Genomic DNA, 20,690 nt, shown 5'->3' on the forward strand with positions numbered 1-20,690 from the left:
GGATAGGATACATAGGGACCTAGACAAATTGGAGGATTGGCCAAAAGAAATCTGATGAGGTTCAACAAGGACAAGTGCAGAGTCCTGCACTTAGGACGGAAGAATCCAGTGCACCGCTACAGACTAGGGACCGAATGGCTAGGCAGCAGTTCTGCAGAGAAGGACCGAGGGATTACAGTGGACGAGAAGCTGGATGTGAGTCAACAGTGTGCCCTTGTTGCCAAGAAGGCCAATGGCATTTTGGGATGTATAAGTAGGGGCATTGCCAGCAGATCGAGGGACGTGATCGCTCCCCTCTATTCGACACTGGTGAGGCCTCATGTGGAGTACTGTGTCCAGTTTTGGGCCCCACGCTACAAGAAGGACGTGGAGAAATTGGAGAGAGTCCAGCGGAGGGCAACAAAAATGATTAGGGGACTGGAACACATGACTTATGAGGAGAGGCTGAGGGAACTGGGATTGTTTAGTCTGCGGAAGAGAAGAATGAGGGGGGATTTGATAGCTGCTTTTAACTACCTGAAAGGTGGATCCAAAGAGGATGGATCTAGACTGTTCTCAGTGGTAGCAGATGACAGAACAAGGAGTAATGGTCTCAAGTTGCAGTGGGGGAGATTTAGGTTGGATATTAGGAAAAACTTTTTCACTAGGAGAGTGGTGAAACACTGGAATGCGTTACCTAGGGAGGTGGTGGAATCCCCTTCCTTAGAAGTTTTTAAGGTCAGGCTTGACAAAGCCCTGGCTGGGATGATTTAGTTGGGATTGGTCCTGCTCTGGGCAGGGGGTTGGACGAGATGGCCTCCAGTGGGCCCTTCCAACTCTGTTATTCTATGATTCCATAAGTCATGTTAAGGAAAACGTTGAGTTGGCCGCTAACTGTATATTCCTGTTTCCTGGGTGCCCAATATGAGACACTTATAGCCAGGTTTGTAGAAGTGAAAAGCACTCACAGCTGCCACTGAAGCCAAATGGAGCTGTACTTGGAACATAAAGAGTGCTATAATGTGCCAAGTACCCAGGGTCCAATTTTTTAGGGTATCTCAAGTAGGTACCCCAAATTCATAGAATCACAGAATATCAGGATTGGAGGGGACCTCAGGAGGTCATCTAGTCCAACCCCCTGCTCAAAGCAGGACCTAATCCCCAACTAAATCATCCCAGCCAGGGCTTTGTCAAGCCTGACCTTAAAAACCTCAAAGGAAGGAGATTCCACCACCTCCCTATGTATCACATTCCAGTTCTTCACCACCCTCCTAGTGAAAAAGTTTTTCCTAATATCCAACCTAAACCTCCCCCACTGCAACTTGAGACCATTACTCCTTGTTCTGTCATCAGCTACCACTGAGAAGAGTCTAGATCCATCCTCTTTGGAACCCCTTGCAGGTAGTTGAAAGTAGCTATCAAATCCCCCCTCATTCTTCTCTTCTGCTGACTAAACAATCCTAGTTCCCTCAGCCTCTCTTCATAAGTCATGTATTCCAGTCCCCTAATCATTTTTGTTGCCCTCCGCTGGACACTTTCCAATTTTTCCATATCCTTCTTGTAGTGTGGGCCCAAAACTGGACACAGTACTCCAGATGAGGCCTCACCAGTGTCGAATAGAGGGGAGCGATCACGTCCCTCGATCTGCTGGCAATGCCCCTACTTATACATCCCAAAATGCCATTGGCCTTCTTGGCAACAAGGGCACACTGTTGACTCATATCCAGCTTCTCATCCACTGTAACCCCTAGGTCCTTTTCCGCAGAGCTGCTGCCTAGCCATTCGGTCCCTAGTCTGTAGCGGTGCATTGGATTCTTCCATCCTAAGTGCAGGACTCTGCACTTGTCCTTGATGAACCTCATCAGATTTCTTTTGGCCCAATCCCCTAATTTGTCTAGGTCCCTCTGTATCCTATCCCTAACCTCCAGTGTATCTACCACTCTTCCCAGTTTAGTGTCATCTGCAAACTTGCTGAGGGTGCAATCCACATCATCCTCCAGATCATTAATGAAGATATTGAACAAAACCAGCCTGAGGACCAACCCTTGGGGCACTCTGCTTGATACTGGCTGCCAACTAGTCATGGAGCCGTTGAGCCAGACGATCTAGCCAGCTTTCTATCCACCTTATAGTCCATTCATCCAGCCCATACTTCTTTAACTTGCTGGCAAGAATACTGTGGGAGACCGTATCAAAAACTTTGCTAAAGTCAAGGAATACCACGTCCACTGCTTTCCCTTCATCCACAGAGCCAGTTATCTTGTCATAGAAGGCAATTAGATTAGTCAGGCATGACTTGCCCTTGGTGAATCCATGCTGACTGTTCCTGATCACTTTCCTCTCCTCTAAGTGCTTCAGAATTGATTCCTTGAGGACCTGCTCCATGATTTTTCCAGGGACTGAGGTGAGGCTGACTGGCCTGTAGTTCCCCAGATCCTCCTCCTTCCCTTTTTTTAAAGATGGGCACTACATTAGCCTTTTTCCAGTCGACCGGGACCTCCCCCGATCGCCATGAGTTTTCAAAGATAATGGCCAATGGCTCTGCAATCACATCCACCAACTCCTTTAGCACACTCAGATGCAGCACATCCGGCCCCATGGTCTTGTGCTCATCCAGCTTTTCTAAATAGTCCCAAACCACTTCTTTCTCCACAGAGGGCTGGTCACCTCCTCCCCATGCAGCAGTGCCCAGTGCAGTAGTCTGGGAGCTGACCTTGTTTGTGAAGACAGAGGCAAAAAAAGCATTGAGTACATTAGCTTTTTCCATATCCTCTGTCACTAGGTTGCCTCCTCCTTCATTCAGTAAGGGGCCCACACTTTCCTTGACTTTCTTCTTGTTGCTAACATACCTGAAGAAACCCTTCTTGTTACTCTTAACATCTCTTGCTAGCTGCAACTCCAAGTGTGATTGGGCCTTCCTGAGTTCACTCCTGCATGCCCGAGCAATATTTTTATACTCTTCCCTGGTCATCTGTCCAATCTTCCACTTCTTGTAAGCTTCTTTTTTGTGTTTAAGATGAGCAAGGATTTCACTGTTAAGCCAAACTGGTTGCCTGCCATATTTACTATTCTTTCTACACATCGGGATGGTTTGTTCCTGTAACCTCAATAAAGATTCTTTAAAATACAGCCAGCTCTCCTGGACTCCTTTCCCCCTCATCTTATTCTCCCAGGGGATTCTGCCCATCAGTTCCCTGAGAGAGTCAAAGTCTGCTTTTCTGAAGTCCAGGGTCCGTATTCTGCTGCTGGAGGAACCTGTTGACAATTTTGAGTTTAAATCTGTCTGTGCCTCAGTTTCCCCCATCTTTAAAATGGGGATAATAATATCATCTAATTTCACAGCATGTTTTGAAGATAAATTTATTGATGTTTGTGAAGCCTTCAGATGTTATAACAATCAGCAACATAGTAAGAGAAAGTTTAATATTAGTATTTAGTGCAGGGTTTGGATTGTGTGCTGTAAATAAGGCCTGAGGCTGCACACTGTATGAGAAAACTAAAAAAAAATTTGAATAACCAACCATTAACTGAATGGATAGGTGTTGGAAAAATATTATATGGTGATGTCAGTGAAGGCTGTATCGTACATGCACACAAAGAAGATTGAGCTCTTTTAACTTTCTTTGCTTGTAATTATTATTTATATTACAGTAGTGTCTTAAGTCCCCCAACCTGAGGTTGGTGTTTTACAAATATAGAGGAAGTCCCTGTCCCAGAGACTTTTCAGTCTAAACAAATGGGTGTGATAGACAAACTGGGATTAGGAGAGGCAACAGTAATACCACCATGTCTTTCATAGACTGGCTGGGTGTGTAATTTGTAGGTACAAAAGTGCTGTGGAGGTTGTTTTTAAAAGCTGTCCCAGCTCCCCACCTTCCTAACCATTATCAGCCATCTGTGTTCCATAGTCATCACAACAGATGCCTATGGAACTTGAGGAGGACACAGCAGTGGTGTTATGGATTAGTTTGTGGAGGGAGTTCATGCATGAGGGGTGAGAAGGCACACGTGGAAGAGTGGGATAATAGAAACAAATCCAAGATACTTCAAATTAAAGATTTTAGAAACATTTTTTAAAATATCTCAACAAACAGGATTACTCAGGCTCACTAGAGTGAGTGGGACCTACTGTATTCACCCAAACATTTCTTTAAAATATGACTTGGGCCTTAATACAGTTTCCTATGCTTTTCTACCCAAATGGAAGACATTTCTTAGGAATCACTGAGTATCATATCAACTGGAGCTGTTTCCTGAGTGTCTGGTATGGGACAGTTTTGTAATTTAGGGAAGATCACACCTCTTTTGTATGATGTCTTCTGCAACTCTTGGCGCTCTCCTTAGGTGAGAAGACAAACTGTTGGAATTAATGATGGTGACAGTTTAGCCCAATAATCAGAGGTGTCACATGACCCCATTGCTGCTGTTGTGCTTTTGCTTCTGCTAGACTTTTCCCTCCTACCACAGTTGTGTATGCACTGAGGCTCATGCACGTTGTGGAGTATTGGCTGGAAGCCCTGATGCTCCTGCTTCACTCACTCTGCCATTTCTGTAGGAATTCTCCCTAGGAACTCCACCAAGTATGTGCATATTGATCCCTGGGTCTGTACCAAATATGGAGGCAAACTTGTTCCAATGCCTAAACAATGCATGGGACCCTATCAACTTGCTGGATAGCCACCATTCTTGTTTAACTGAGTTCTGAACTTCACTCAGTTAATTAAGAATGGCAGCAAATAGACTGTAGAGAATTATATTGTGATGAGTAAGCAGCATGTGCATCCATTAAATATTTTCAGTTTAAAAATATTTTGCTGTGTGTTCTGGTACATTCCTGTTTCAAATCTTTCATCCTTGTCCTTTCCCACTCCTGCAACTGTGGCATTTCTTTTTATTAGGGTTATATTCAAGATTTTATATTTCAAGGGTTTTATTTTTCATTAATCATTTTATTCTTTTCCTTTGCATGTTTCTGGTTATCTTACAAGGATGAGGAGTTGGTGAAAACTCCAGGTAGAAGATAAATTAAGGAATCAGAAGAAACTGGAGTATACCACAAAGAAAACAAGCAAGTGTCCCGGAGCAGAGTCTAGAGTACAAGTGCTGGTATGAAACTACAAATATTTTTGTTGGATTTAGGACAGTGTCTACCCTGGAAGAGAAACCTGACCTAATATAGAGCACAGTTTGTAAAACAGTTCTCCTTGGTCAACACTGGCCAGGCAGAGTGTTGAAACCATCCTTACTAGAAGGACAATATTTAAATATGATTTTGGCTAACACAGTATTGCTTCTACTGCACATGGGGCCTGTTTCTCTTCAAGCTTGAAGTAATAGGTTGTATAGTATCTTGATTCCTTATATGTAGCAATACCAGGCTATTACCTTCTAGCACTAGGTTTTGAAATGACGTTGTTAGAAATATTGACTCTGATTATTTTTTCAATAGTTGCATAACTTTTTTGGAAACTATTATCAGGCACATTGCCTTTCAAAAATCAGAACATATTGCAATAAGTACTCTGCACAAAATTGATCAGTTAAAAATTTGCTATAATTATGTATTAAATGATAATAAACAGAGGGCATTTTAAAATCATTGCATCTGTTCTTAAGTGAAGATTTAAGCAACTAAGCAGAGAGTTAAACAGCAATATTTATAATCAAATAGGATTAGTTAGGACTTGTTGAATTTTGAGTGTTTAATATTATACAAGGGAATAGGGAGGGGGACGTATAATATCTCTTACCCTGTCTCCCCTCAATGTAAAGCCAAAAGGTAGTTGAATGATTCATTTATGACTGAAGAAGATATTGGCATACTGTGTTAATCTAGATAATCCAACCTCAATTTCACGTCAGAGTCCCTGGTCCCATGATCCCACTGAAATCACTGACAAAATTCCCGCTGAATTAAGGGACCAAAGTTTGCCTTGTTATAGCAAGGTTGTGAAAAGAAAATATGTGGATTTACATGCTCTACATCTGTGAGCCCAAAATCAGCGTGAAAGGGGGGCTTTACCAATGAAATCAGATTTTGTCATAAGTATGTAAGACAACATAACAAGGAAAATATAGACAGACTCACTCACAAGGGATTTAGTAATGCTACAATTAGAAAAAGAACATTTTCATTTTTGTGACTAATTGTTGTTGTTTCCATAACTTGGCCATTTAAAGTCTCAGACTAAATCTTCGTATACTTTTACATTTCATGTTGTCTGCGTGGAGTCAATCACCCCTCCTTTGGAAACTGCTTATTTTTCAGCACTGTTTGGGGGCTGAGGAGGTTAGATCTAGATTGGAGATAAAGCTTCCTTTGGTGGTTTCAGATATTTGCTTTCTTTTTGTAATCTTTTTAATCAAAAATCTTCATAGTGTAACATTGCATGGCCTCTTGACATACTGCAGATTGTCTAGGTCCATACACCTATGCCCTTAAATAAGAACACTTACGTAGTGTCTACTGATCAAAACTGGAGTTATGCTCTTACTATCAGATGCCAAGCAGAATTCTAGCTGTGGCATTTTGTACCAGCTGAAGTCTATTAATGGCATGCAGGGCAAAACAGCATAAAAGGGCTCTACAACAATAGTCTAAACAAGATGACACAAAGGTTTGAATAAAGACCTATGCGTCAGCAGAAATGAGGTGGAGATGTAATCTGGCAATATTCCTAAGGCAATATAATGGAGATTTCCATAAAACAAACATTTCATTCAAATGTTAGACGAGACTCCAGCTGAACTGCTAAATTGCAAATCCTGGGGAAAAAAAGCATTCTAAAAGAGATGGAGAGAAAAGACAGAATTAAGAGATGAGTGATTTTTAGCTCGTGTTTATATCCCACAAACCCTTGCATTAAGTTGTAAGAAATATCTAAATATGCCTTGACACTATTTAGGCATTCACAACAGAGATAGCAAGTAGAGTATGGGGACAAATTAAATTTAATTGTGTTCCCAGTATATAAATTAAATTAAACACCATGGTGATAGATCAGTTCACCTAATAGTAGTATGTAAATCAAGGCACCTGGAATGGTATAGTGGAACTCTTGTGATAATATATGTAATAGAAGAGCAGACATCATTATGAGATACAAACTGATTGTTAAGAGGAAATAGGAGCCTAATTTAGTACAGCACCATGATCCAAAGAGAGTTAGATATGATAGATGCACTAATCATTATAGTCAGAGCCTCAAAAAATGTCCCTCTTATTTCGGGAGGTGCTGAAAATATTGAAAAGGCAATATGCTTAGCCTCTGATTGTGGGGACAGGAACTTAAATTGCTCAGCAATAATCCCTCTGACCATTTTGGGAGTAGCAAGGAAAGGCCCAGAAACTGTATGGCACTGCATGCATATATGCAAAGGGACAAAATAAAGGCTGCACATTCAGCCTTGACTGCGTGCTTATTTAAACAAATCAAAGTTACCTTAAATGTGTGTGTTTAGCTTTAAATTATCTTTCCTCTCATTTCATGAGTTGAACAAATAATACCCAATGAGTTAGAAGCAAAAGATTGTCCATATCTAAATCAGCACCAGGTATTGTCTTCGTATAATCTATGAGTCTCAATGTGATTTTAAGATTACAAAACAGGTATTTTTTGTTGTATATGAAACTTATCTGACACTTTGGCTGGGTGTAAAATTGTTGCCTCCAATTTAAACTGTATATTGTGATTAGTAGATTAAATCTATCCCAACTAATTTTTTCATTCTAAAAAAAAAAAGCATGTAAAATAAGAATAGTGTGTTACAGTATCTGTTGTACCAATTGATAATATTTGATAAAAAGAAGGCAAGTAAATTACAAAACATTTTTAAAAGAAAAACCCCAAGAGTTCTTCTGGAAAGATAGTTTTAATTTTTTTTTTTTTTTTTTTAAAAGAAAGTCATGCTTCAGTGGACTCCGAGCATATATTTGAGCGTAAAGTGCCAGATCCAAGATCTAGGAAAAATAAATATCTTGTGGCTGTATATGACAGTTGTATAAAGGCAGTGCAATTTGTACTCTTAGTAGAAGTAGAATTATCAGGTGTGTTTGAGTTCTTGGAAGACAGTTTTCAGAAAGGATATAAAGTCCCCTCCCTTTTCTTTTTTTATCAGCCTCAGAATTTTAATGTTTCAGTACCTGATCAAGTTTTATTCTCCAGTAAATCAATGGACCTGATTCTCAGTAGCCAAATTATAAGTCACCTTTGTGCTCCCTTCATTCTAGGGCTGTGCAAGAAACTGCCTGGCCCCTAATATAGAGCAGCTTCAGGAGTTCTATAAATGATGCTCTGCTTTCCATAACCATCAGTGGCTATCAGACAAAGAACAGCTATCCTACAGTGCACTCCAGCCACATCTTCAACACACCCATGATCCACCCATAAATCAGGGGGCTGATGTAGAGCCCTTATGCTAGCTTTATATCAGCTAAGAAGGCACCCTGCATAGAGGATATTGTCGGGGAGCATTGACTGTTTTGGCTGTGGGGTTTTTTGTTTTTGGGGGGGGGGGCAGGGATGAGGTTGTTTTTTGGGAGGCAGATTTTGTTTTATTTTTGTTGCTTTAATATACATGTTGCTATGTAGTTGCTAGAGAAGGCAATGTATAATAAGTGACCCTACTACAGAAATTCTTAGCTTTTATAATCTAATCAGTTGCACTATTCAGGAGTGTGTGATTTTGTCTGGAGGAGTTTCAAAGAGTTTACAGTGCATGAGATTAAAAAAAAACACAGTAAAATGCAACCAAACTAAAATATCCACCATGGAAGGGGGGTAATAACCTAGTGGACATTGTTAGTGCTTTCTAATAAGCTGTACAGGACTCGTGCTTTGGGGATAAATGGGTTAGAACTATCCAAGATGGAGAGATACTCTCCACCGATAAAGTATTGGATGTGCATCATGATTTAGTATTAGAGGTTTATGCCCATTCAAGAATGTTGATATGTCTTGTGATTAAGAGGGTATGATGTTGCTGTACTTTGCTAGTGGATACTTTTGCAACCACCAGAGTTATAGAGAACATGATGAGTGGGAGTGGGTGTTTGCAGGTGGCATTGCCCAGTACTTAGGGAGTTAGGCTCTACTCTTTCCCCTAGACCATCTTCAGACCTGGTGTTAGTCTGTCGTTTAGTGGGGGTTGACTCAACCCTCCAGTCAGGTTACAACTCAGTCCTCTCTCCCTCCAGTCTGACATGGCCCACCTCATAAGTGTCAAATCCCAGCCAGGGTTTGCAAAAGGTATAAATCCTTTCCTTCCTTTTGTACCTCCAGGGGTGAGTCTAAAAGGTGAGGGATTTTTTTGCCTTTCTTAATGAGTTGGCAGTGGAGTCCAGGCCCTCCCACTCCACTGAAGTCCAACCTAGGGCCTATAAGTAAGGCTGCGTGTCTGTCACGGAACTCACGGATTCCGTGACTTTCTGTGACTTGTGCAGCAGCTGGTGAGGCTCAGAGGCTGCCCGAGCTGGAGCTCCCATTGGCTGTGGTACCCGGCCAATGGGAGCTGCACTTGTGGCAGGAGCAGCACTCCCGGAACCCCCTGGCCTTCCCTCCCCCTAGGAGCTGTGGGGGCATGCAGAGCCAGGTAGGGAGCCTATCAGCCCTGCCAACCCCCCCCACCAACCCCAGCACCAGTGGGTATCCCAGGCCGTGAGCTACCGCCTGTTCTCCCCCCCGCACCAGCGGGGTCATGTGCTGTTGCCCAGTTCCCCCTCCCTTAGCACCAGCGGGGGTCCTGGGCCCCCCCCAGCACCAATGGCACCCCTGGACCACCACCCCCAGAGCAACCCACGCCAAAGTTTTAATTAGGGTTATATAGTTAGTCATGGACTGGACACAGGCCGCAATTTTTTGTTTACTCCTGTGACGTGTCTAAGACTTTTCTACTAAAAATACCTGTGACTAAAACGTAGCCTTACCTATAAGCATTACCAAATGTCTAGCACCCAGGAGTGCCTAAGGCTTCCTCCTTGGGCCACTTCCTACCACCCACTCTCTTGTCAAAGGCTTCCAGTCTGTCACTAAGTCATAAGAGAAAAGGTATCAGTTGCACCTTCAGCCCCTCTGGGCTCATTAAGCAGGCTCCTGCTCCACCAGAGATGATTTCTGTAGCATCCTTCTTCAGGCACTCCCAAGGCAGGTCCTTCTTCCTGATTTGTCAGGCCAATTCTGAGCTGATTGGCTCCCTTTTAAATTCCACCTCTAGCTGGTGCATGCTCTGTAGGTCAGAGTTGCTCTTTAACCCCTTCAATTCTAGTTCAGGGTTTATACGCCCCATCACAAGGCCACAGTGCAAAGTGATCTCTAATTTTCTGTTTCATTCTTTTCTATTGATAGGTAAGTTTAACATGTTGAACAAAGGCTCTGGGGTTTACAGTATTACTATAAGTAATTTGGTTTAGCTTTGAGCAAAGCAATTATATTTGTGTGGGTTTTGTTTAAATATGTGCTGTTTGTAAAAGCTGTAGCCATTATGATGAAAATCCCACGTTAGCAATTATCTGATCTTTCGGACACATTGTATCTCTGTGTATATCACGATGCTCCTATATGATTCTAAATGTGACTTCTATAGGCAGCTTCTCCAGTAACACTAATCAGTGAGATATTTTGAAACATTTCTGTATCAGCTAAATGTATAGTAAAAGTAGTCTGTTCCTTTTTAACATTAGAATTGTAGTAGTAATTTCAAGCCAGTACAACAAATTTGTAACATTTTAGGGAAATAGCATGTCTTTTTTTGATCCCAGAAGAGATTTGTTCTGAAAAGCCTCCTAATCATACGGTATAGAACTAAATACATACACTGTATCTTTCATGAATATTTAAGGAGGGAATAGTAAAATAGCATTCAGAAAGTTAATTAGTTTGTTATGAATCTGGCCCAAATCCTGCTTGCTTTGAGGTTTGGAGTAATAGAAATGGGATGAAAAATAATATTAAAAAGTGCAAGATCATGCATTTAGGGGCCAATAACAAGAGTTTCTGCTATAAGATGAGGTCTCATCAGTTGGAAGTGGTGGAAAAGGAGAAATTTCTGTATGTATTAGTTGATTACAGGCTGACTATTAGCTACCAATGTGATGCAGCTCTGAAAAAGGCAAATGTGATCCTAGGATGTGTATGGCAAGGCAGTTCCAGTAGAGAGAGAGAAGTATTAATCCCATTATACAAGGCACTGGTAAAACTCATCTGGAATACTGTGTACAATTCTGGCCACCCAGGTTCAAGAAAAATGAATGCAAAATGGACAGGTGCAGAGAAGGGCTACTAGGGTAAACAGGGAAATAGAAGGCCTGACTTTTATGAAAAGAGACTAAAAGAGTATGGCTTGTTTAGCCTAGGAAAACAAAGGCTGAGAGGGGACATGATTGTTCTTCATAAATACATCAAGAAGTAAACACCAGGGAGGGTGAAGAACTACTTAAATAACAACATTGGCACAAGAACAAATGGGCATAAACTGGCCATGAGTAAATTTAGGCTGGAAATTAGAGAAGGTTGCTAACCATCAGAGGAGTGAGGTTCTGGAAGAGCCGTCCCATAAGAGTAATGGAGGCAGAAAACATAGCTAGTTTTAAAATGGTGCGTGATTAAATTTATAAATGGGATTGTATGACGGGGTTGCCTGAAATTGTTAGGGATTGGATTCAGTGACTCAGGAGGTTCATTCCAGGCCTATGTACTCAAGCAAGGTATCTTGGTAAAGTCAGTGGATGACATGCATGTGTGAAGTAAGTAGAGTTTGGCCCTGTTTCAAACAAAAGTTTATATTCACTCAAGCGGGCCCCCTATCATAATAGGCGTCAGGTTTTGTTCATTTTATTGTATAAAACATGCATGTATAAAGCTGTGTACATCTTATAATGCATGAAAAATTGTGTTACCCTAACCATATTTTTTTCCACGTGTATTAATTATTTTCTTGTACCAAAAGCTTTTGGAAATTCTGTTTAAACTGTCTACCTTCATTTCCACCATTTTAATTTTCACCTTTCTAAAAAAATCTTGGAGAGTTTTTTAAAAAAGAAATGAGATCTGAAAGATTACATGTGGCATTTCTCTACAGTGAAACTGAAACTATTTTTGAGCTGAATTCTCATATCAGCATTGCAAGTTACTGACAATATTGTTCTGGGAATACAGCTCATGGTGGCTACTCTTATTTTTGTTGATTTGGGATCTGAAGAAATATAAGACATCAAACATTCCTCATATGCACATGAAGATATGTCATGCCATAACAATACTGGAAACTTGTTTGAAACCCTCATTCTTTCTTTATCTATGCCCACATGCTAATAGTAAAATGAGTCACCCAGTTAACTGCAAAGCAGAGAATTTACTTTGGTGCTCAAAAAGTTTCTGTGCCCTTGAGAAAAAAGTCAGAGTAGGTGGTGTTCAAATTATAGAGCCAAATCATCCTCTCCTTGGGAAAAACCCATAGAGGGGAATGGAAATTCTGCAAGTTGAAACTCAGAGTTCCTGATTGATCATTCTGTTTGTACTGTGGTGGACAAATCCAGCCCTTGCAATCAGAGGGTGTAGCCTCCAAAAGACATTCAGAAATGGGGGAATGCTCCCGGAGCCTACAGTGCAAACTCCAGGGGAGAGAGGCAAAAGAGAAGCAGCACACCTTAAGATCCTTTGGTCTCCTGACACTACAAGCCCCCTTTCGGAGCAGTTTCAATATGTGCGTGGCATTTGTATGTAAGATAAGGTTGATGTTGTCAGAATTTGCATATGCATTACATTCTCACAGGGAAATGATGGTGTGGAAAGTTACCTGCCGCCCCTGCCTCTGTAGAAACAGGTTGCATCTACATGAGGAGCTAGGGGTGTGATTCGTGGCTCGAGGAGACATACCTAGGTTCATCACGCTAGCATGCTAAAAAATAGAATGTAGCTGTGGCAATATGAACAGCAGACAGGCTAGTTGCCCCATGTACGTGTTCATCAGAAATCATAGGCACATTGTCAGGGTGGCTAACCTGTCCCTCCACTTACGTTACCATGGCTGCATGCTATTTCTAGCACGGTAGTTTGATGAGAGCTAGAATGGGTATGTCTCTTTGAGATGGGAACCACACCTCCAGCTTCAAGTTTAGAAATATCCATAGAGGAGGCTTCTGCAAGTTTCACGAGCAGGGTCATGAAGTGTATTGTATCCAGAAAAAGAAAAGGAGTACTAGTGGCACCTTAGAGACTAACCAATTTATTTGAGCATAAGCTTTCGCTCAAGAGTAACACGGCTGCTACTCTGAAACCTGTATTGTATACAGTGTATTTTCCCTTATTCCATTAGCTTTGGCCAGTACTTGTGCGTTTTTCCAGCCCCTCTGCACACAAGATAGGACTGTGCATGTACTTCTAACCGTTATTCTAAAGTGTGGTAATGAAGAGATGTCCTCCTTTAAACATACCTGTTTCCAGAGTTTACATATGTGTTTGCATAAATCTATCTGTTTACCATTGTCTTAATTTGTCCCAGAGCATTTTCTTTGTTGGTTAAAAATACAAAATGAGACAATATTTTTGCTTCAACAATTGCTTATGTTATTAAAAACATTGTTTGGAAATAAGCAGGTGTCAAGGTTCCTCCCCCACTCTGAACTCTAGGGTACAGATGTGGGGACCTGCATGAAAAACCTCCTAAGCTTATCTTTACCAGCTTAGGTCAAAACTTCCCCAAGGTACAAAATCCGTTGTCCTTGGATTGGCCACTACCACCACCAAACTAATACTGGTTACTGGGGAAGAGCTGTTTGGACGCGTCTTTCCCCCCAAAATACTTCCCAAAACCTTGCACCCCACTTCCTGGACAAGGTTTGGTAAAAAGCCTCACCAATTTGCCTAGGTGACTACAGACCCAGACCCTTGGATCTTAAGAACAATGAACAATCCTCCCAACGCTTGCACCCCCCCTTTCCTGGGAAATGTTGGATAAAAAGCCTCACCAATTTGCATAGGTGACCACAGACCCAAACCCTTGGATCTGAGAACAATGAAAAAGCATTCAGTTTTCTTACAAGAAGACTTTTAATAAAAATAGAAGTAAATAGAAATAAAGAAATCCCCCCTGTAAAATCAGGACGGTAGATATCTTACAGGGTAATTAGATTCAAAAACATAGAGAACCCCTCTAGGCAAAACCTTAAGTTACAAAAAAGATACACAGACAGAAATAGTTATTCTATTCAGCACAATTCTTTTCTCAGCCATTTAAAGAAATCATAATCTAACACATACCTAGCTAGATTATTTACTAAAAGTTCTAAGACTCCATTCCTGGTCTATCCCCGGCAGAAACCAGCATATAGACAGATACACAGACCCTTTGTTTCTCTCCCTCCTCCCAGCTTTTGAAAGTATCTTGTCTCCTCATTGGTCATTTTGGTCAGGTGCCAGCGAGGTTACCTTTAGCTTCTTAACCCTTTACAGGTGAGAGGAGCTTTCCCCTGGCCAGGAGGGATTTCAAAGGGGTTTACCCTTCCCTTTATATTTATGACAGCAGGCTAATGCATTTTTATTTCCTTTTTAATAATGCATGTTTAGCTATGAAGCAATCTATCGGTACTGCATGCATGGTACCCAATAACTGGATCATCACACTACCAGCATAAATAGATTAATTACATCGTAGAGGCATAAAAATAACCCGTGACTGGAAGTTATAGAGGCTGTGTATGGAATTAGACAGTGTAAACAGACTTGCTCGTGTTATGTTATGTAAACAGACTTGCTTATGTGTTTATGTTAATAAGAAAGAAAAATAGTGTTGAGTTTTCAGTCTTTGGGCTTGATTCTACACTGTCTTGCACCTAATGTGCAAAGTGGATGTAAAATGCTACTAAATCAAAATGATAGTGATTCAATTCCATTTTGCACAGGTATAAATGACTGCACAAGGTACAAGGCACTGGAGACTCAGGGTTTTTATCTTCAACTGTAGCAGTTTCTCAGGGCTGTTTTCCTTGCCTTCTTCTGAGACCAGATTGAGATTTGGGATTTGACTTTAAATCATTAAAACTTCTGTTCTAAAAGTGACAATGAATAGTCAAGGACTGAGTGTTTCACCTGATTATTTTATGTGAAATTTGGAACTCTCAGGTGCAGTGTTTTCTAGTGATGCAGAGGTTGTCTAGTTTAGGTCAGGGGTTAAATGAATTTAGAGAGGAAGAATGGTATTGTGCTAAAGGCACTGGACAGGGATTCAAGAGCTGGGTTTCATTCCTAGCGTAGTAGAATCCCTCCTTATAATTCCTGGTAGAAAATTCTGATGCCCTTGTGGGAGTTACTTAATCTTTCTATACCCATCTGTGAAAGTGGGTTAATCATACTTCCCTTTCCCACACTTGTCAGTCTAATCTATTTAGTTTTTAAGCTCGTTGGGACAAGGACTGTCTCTTAGTAGGCTTATGCACAGTGCCTAGCACAGTGGGGACCTAGCTCAGTTGGAGCCTCCATACACTAGTTTTAATACACATAACAATTAATAATCTGGAGCCTGTTCCTGTTCCCATTGAAATCAGTTTATAACATTCCTCTGTGTAACTTTCTCCCTTTTTACAGAAAAGGAAACAAAGATTTACTTCAAGCTACATGCATCTGGTCAAGTTCATATAGTTTTAAAAACTAAATATTTTTGTATGCAACATCAGTGACCTCTTGGTTGAAATCCTAGAGACTTTATTAAATAGTGTAGCATTATAGTATGAAAGCTGTTCCTTTCTTTCAGCTAATTTTTAGGATTGTACAGGCAATGTCTAGTAGTGTTCCAAACCCTATGGTTTTCTATTCAGGAGTTTATTAGTGTAGAACTAGGTTGTGTCCCATGCTGCCAACCCACATGACCCATATCACAAGTAGCACAGATGGGAGAGAAGTCCCCACAGGGTTTCTATACCCCCGGCTCATGTGGGCAGGAAGAGGGCGGATCGCCAGTGCCACCTGTCCCCACCCAAATACATGCAGGCCAGGCCAGCTGCACCATCGCAACAGGAGATGTATGCCACACCAGGAATTAGGGGCTGGAGCAGGTTTACACGCACCCCTGTGGAGCAGGAGGAAATCATGAGGCAAATGATGACTCGGAGTGTCACAATCTGCTTCCTGTTCTGCTCCTGAGATATCACACCTACATGCTGGCCACTATAGAGGGATTGTGGCAAAACCACAATTGACCCGATGGGATATGTATACGCTGCAGCTGGAGCAAACCTCCCAGCCCAGGTAGACAGACTTGCACTAGCAGGGCTTGAGCCAGCAGGCTAAAAATAGCAGTGTGGGATGTAATGGCTCGGGCAGCAGCTTGAGCTCTTAAGCCCACCTAGCCCCCTGGGTCTGAGCTCGGGTGGTTAGCCTGAGTCTCCCCCAGAGCCACAATGTTCACACTGCTATTTTTAGTATACTTGTGCAAGCCCATCAGCCTGCCTAGGCTGGGAAGCTCACTCCAGGCGGCAGGGTAGACAAACCTTTAATTTCACGTTTCAGAGGAACAGCCGTGTTAGTCTGTATTTGCAAAAAGAAAAGGAGTACTTGTGGCACCTTAGAGACTAACCAATTTATTTGAGCATGAGCTTTCGTGAGCTACAGCTCACTTCATCAGATGTATACCGTGGAAACTGCAGCAGACTTTATATACACACAGAGAATATGAAACAATACCTCCTCCCACCCCACTGTCCTGCTGGTAATAGCTTATCTAAAGTGATCAACAGGTGGGCCATTTCCAGCACAAATCCAGGTTTTTTCACCCTCCACCCCCCCACACAAATTCACTCTCCTGCTGGTGCTAGCCCATCCAAAGTGACAACTCTTTACATAATCAAGTCGGGCTATTTCCTGCATAGATCCAGGTTTTCTCACATCCCCCCCACCCCCATACACACACAAACTCACTCTCCTGCTGGTAATAGCTCATCTAAACTGACCACTCTCCAAGTTTAAATCCAAGTTAAACCAGAACATCTGGGGGGGGGGGTAGGAAAAAACAAGAGGAAACAGGCTACCTTGCATAATGACTTAGCCACTCCCAGTCTCTATTTAAGCCTAAATTAATAGTATCCAATTTGCAAATGAATTCCAATTCAGCAGTTTCTCGCTGGAGTCTGGATTTGAAGTTTTTTTTGTTTTAAGATAGCGACCTTCATGTCTGTGATTGCGTGACCAGAGAGATTGAAGTGTTCTCCAACTGGTTTATGAATGTTATAATTCTTGACATCTGATTTGTGTCCATTTATTCTTTTATGTAGAGAATGTCCAGTTTGACCAATGTACATGGCAGAGGGGCATTGCTGGCACATGATGGCATATATCACATTGGTGGATGTGCAGGTGAACGAGCCTCTGATAGTGTGGCTGATGTTATTAGGCCCTGTGATGGTGTCCCCTGAATAGATATGTGGGCACAATTAGCAACGGGCTTTGTTGCAAGGATAAGTTCCTGGGTTAGTGGTTCTGTTGTGTGGTATGTGGTTGTTGGTGAGTATTTGCTTCAGGTTGCGGGGCTGTCTGTAGGCAAGGACTGGCCTGTCTCCCAAGACTTGTGAGAGTGTTGGGTCATCCTTTAGGATAGGTTGTAGATCCTTAATAATGCGTTGGAGGGGTTTTAGTTGGGGGCTGAAGGTGACCGCTAGTGGCGTTCTGTTATTTTCTTTGTTAGGCCTGTCCTGTAGTAGGTAACTTCTGGGAACTCCCACTGAAAAATCATGGAGCAGGTCCTCAAAGAATCAATCCTGAAGCACTTGCATGAGAGGAAAGTGATCAGGAACAGCCAGCATGGATTCACCAAGGGAAGGTCATGCCTGACTAATCTAATCGCCTTCTATGATGAGATTACTGGTTCTGTGGATGAAGGGAAAGCAGTGGATGTATTGTTTCTTGACTTTAGCAAAGCTTTTGACACGGTCTCCCACAGTATTCTTGTCAGCAAGTTAAGGAAGTATGGGCTGGATGAATGCACTACAAGGTGGGTAGAAAGCTGGCTAGATTGTCGGGCTCAACGGGTAGTTATCAATGGCTCCATGTCTAGTTGGCAGCCGGTATCAAGTGGAGTGCCCCAAGGGTCGGTCCTGGGGCCGGTTTTGTTCAATATCTTCATAAATGATCTGGAGGATGGTGTGGATTGCACTCTCAGCAAATTTGCGGATGATACTAAACTGGGAGGAGTGGTAGATACGCTGGAGGGGAGGGATAGGATACAGAAGGACCTAGACAAATTGGAGGATTGGGCCAAAAGAAATCTGATGAGGTTCAATAGGGATAAGTGCAGGGTCCTGCACTTAGGACGGAAGAACCCAATGCACAGCTACAGACTAGGGACCGAATGGCTAGGCAGCAGTTCTGCGGAAAAGGACCTAGGGGTGACAGTGGACGAGAAGCTGGATATGAGTCAGCAGTGTGCCCTTGTTGCCAAGAAGGCCAATGGCATTTTGGGATGTATAAGTAGGGGCATAGTGAGCAGATCGAGGGACGTGATCGTTCCCCTCTATTCGACATTGGTGAGGCCTCATCTGGAGTACTGTGTCCAGTTTTGGGCCCCACACTTCAAGAAGGATGTGGATAAATTGGAGAGAGTCCAGCGAAGGGCAACAAAAATGATTAGGAGTCTGGAACACATGAGTTATGAGGAGAGGCTGAGGGAGCTGGGATTGTTTAGCCTGCAGAAGAGAAGAATGAGGGGGGATTTGATAGCTGCTTTCAACTACCTGAAAGGGGGTTCCAAAGAGGATGGCTCTAGACTGTTCTCAATGGTAGCAGATGACAGAACGAGGAGTAATGGTCTCAAGCTGCAGTGGGGGAGGTTTAGATTGGATATTAGGAAAAACTTTTTCACTAAGAGGGTGGTGAAACACTGGAATGCGTTACCTAGGGAGGTGGTAGAATCTCCTTCCTTAGAGGTTTTTAAGGTCAGGCTTGACAAAGCCCTGGCTGGGATGATTTAACTGGGAATTGGTCCTGCTTCGAGCAGGGGGTTGGACTAGATGACCTTCTGGGGTCCCTTCCAACCCTTATATTCTATGATTCTATGATTCTGTGAAAACTATGAAATGAAGGTGTTTTCTCCACTTTTAATATCTATAGTGGCTGAGGGGGAAAAACTGCAAAATCTTTAAAATGGAGGGGTATAAACTGAAGATATCCAGAACTTGAGGTACAGTCTTGGAGGTGGGAGGCTGTGTGTGAACACTGGATCCCCCTATGGATAGGGGTACACTAAGAAACTGTTCAAAGAAATAGGTAACTTGTCTTAGAAAAGGGATTTTATCTAGTATAGAAGCATAAAGCCTGATATTGTGTTTTTATGTTTAGTTTCTGTGTAACTTACATGCGTTTGCTTCCCTTATTACTGCATCTTTGAATCTGTGGCTTTTCTGTTAAATAAACCTTTAGTTTATTTTTACCTCAAACAGGTCTCTGTCGTGCAGACTGTGTGGAGTGTGTGTGCCAAAGTGAGTTGATAAATGGAGGCTGGTTTTACACCTTCAGGGATGACAAACCAGAGGGGAAAAGTCTGAACGTCTGGTAATTAAGCACTTGAGAAGGATGGGACTGGGGAGTCTTGGGACTAGAAGGACTGTTGGTGTCATCCTTCAAAGAGTAACTAGGCTGGTGGAAGCCAGGGTGAGACCATGCTTGTGGGCTGGCTGCTGGTTTCAGGGACCTGAACCAAAGCTGCACAGTATAAAGGCACCCAAGGTTCCAGGGCAAGTGGTGACAGAACACATTACTGGTCTGGGTGATCCTAAAAACGTCCATTTGAACCCTAAATGCTTAGCCCCTTTGGGATGCACTGAAAGGAAACAGTGTTGTTTCTGTTATTTCTACTAGTAGTAGTTGTATACTGGGCCACTAGAGTGCATTTACATTAAGCACAGGCTGCAGAGTACTGCACTCAAAAAATGACATACCCCAGCTCTTCATTAAAATCACTGCACCCTGCCTTTTGGTAACTTAATTTCTAAACAAAGATGGCTTTCAGGCTTGTACACCTCTGGCATTCAGCAGCATTGTTGATCTTTTGTGTTAAGTTCTTCAGGACCAGAACTGATTTATTGGCGCTCACATTTTTTATTTTTAAGTAAAATAATAGTACATGAGAAGAAAATAGGAGGTGCCTGAAGCGACATCTAGGAACTTTAAGGCCTATTTTTGAGTGGTACCAAGCACCCACAATTCCAACTGAATTAAATGGGAATGTTGGGTGCTGAGCACCTCAGAAATTCAGGCCAAATGGTCATAGAACCATAGAAGAGGAGGGCTGGAAGGGACCTCAAGAGGTCATCTAGTTCACCCTCCTGGGTGGCAGGAGCTATAGAAATAATAGATCTACCAGGATCCTCCGTGAAAGATCGATAGACATCTAGTAAGCTAGACATGCAATTCTGTAAATGTCTAGTTTATTATTGGACATTTCCAAAGTGAATTGTTTAAGATGACTTGTTTTGTCACCTGAATATAAGTGTCTCTTATGTTTAGACTTAAATCTTCTATTAATTAATTGTGGAAGTGAAAAATTCCTTTAGTTTTTCCATTAATATCTTTCATATACAGGTACCTAGAATTTTGATGGGGTTTTTTGTTCAATTTTACTGCTCCAGCTCCTAATAAAAGAAAACTGGAAACAGGCATAATTTTCAAAAATGGACACACAAGGCACAGGTGACAAATACTAAGAGAAATAAGATAATTTTATACAGACTG

The 20,690-nt window shown here is 42.1% G+C and overlaps 1 long non-coding RNA gene across 1 annotated transcript in view; it reads left to right on the forward strand.

The window, feature by feature from the left end:
* The window catches only part of LOC142072811 (uncharacterized), a 39,597-nt gene extending 19,255 nt beyond the window's left edge, over window positions 1-20,342 (forward strand). The window contains exons 2-3 of the long non-coding RNA XR_012669390.1: window positions 4,968-5,085; window positions 19,400-20,342. This is a non-coding gene — a long non-coding RNA (uncharacterized LOC142072811). The remainder of the gene's footprint in view (window positions 1-4,967; window positions 5,086-19,399) is intronic.
* Window positions 20,343-20,690: the final 348 nt, after the last annotated feature.

The sequence above is a fragment of the Caretta caretta genome, chromosome 7, assembly GCF_965140235.1.
Source record: "Caretta caretta isolate rCarCar2 chromosome 7, rCarCar1.hap1, whole genome shotgun sequence".
NCBI lineage: Eukaryota > Metazoa > Chordata > Testudines > Cheloniidae > Caretta > Caretta caretta.